At 37.7% G+C, this 430-nt stretch overlaps 1 protein-coding gene across 1 annotated transcript in view; it reads right to left on the minus strand.

The window, feature by feature from the left end:
• cs (citrate synthase) overlaps window positions 1-430 on the minus strand; it is an 11,374-nt gene that overhangs the window by 1,776 nt on the left and 9,168 nt on the right. The gene's annotated exons all lie outside the window — the stretch shown is intronic.

The raw sequence follows: 430 nt of genomic DNA on the forward strand, positions 1-430 counted from the left end.
GTGGGGGGGGTGTAGCAGAAACCAGTTCACACATACACTCTGTATGTCTTCTGGGAATTTTAAATGTCAGTATCATGTTTGAAAAAAAAAAGCAGACTAGGAAGTAAATGAGAACAAAAACTGTCATCTTGAACACTTATTAACAGCAGTGGATCGGGGCACTGTAATTGTGTGTGTAATTAACTAACAATAAAACTGATGGCAGAACTTATTTGAGGGGGTTAGGGGAATTTTGATTAAGATTGAGATTTATTAACTTAAATAAGTAACAATTCAACACCGAGGCAGCCTGTGTGAGAACTTATGTGTTATTATTATCCTCTATGCTGTTCACCTGCTGTGCACCACCAAGTGAGGAGAAAAATAAAACTCAACCCTAAACTGTCACGTGTGGAAAGAGCTGACATGAAATTGTTTCAATAGGAAACAC

Source organism: Morone saxatilis, unplaced genomic scaffold (genome assembly GCF_004916995.1).
Source record: "Morone saxatilis isolate NCDOM2014 unplaced genomic scaffold, NCSU_SB_2.0 Contig15, whole genome shotgun sequence".
Taxonomy (NCBI): domain Eukaryota; kingdom Metazoa; phylum Chordata; class Actinopteri; family Moronidae; genus Morone; species Morone saxatilis.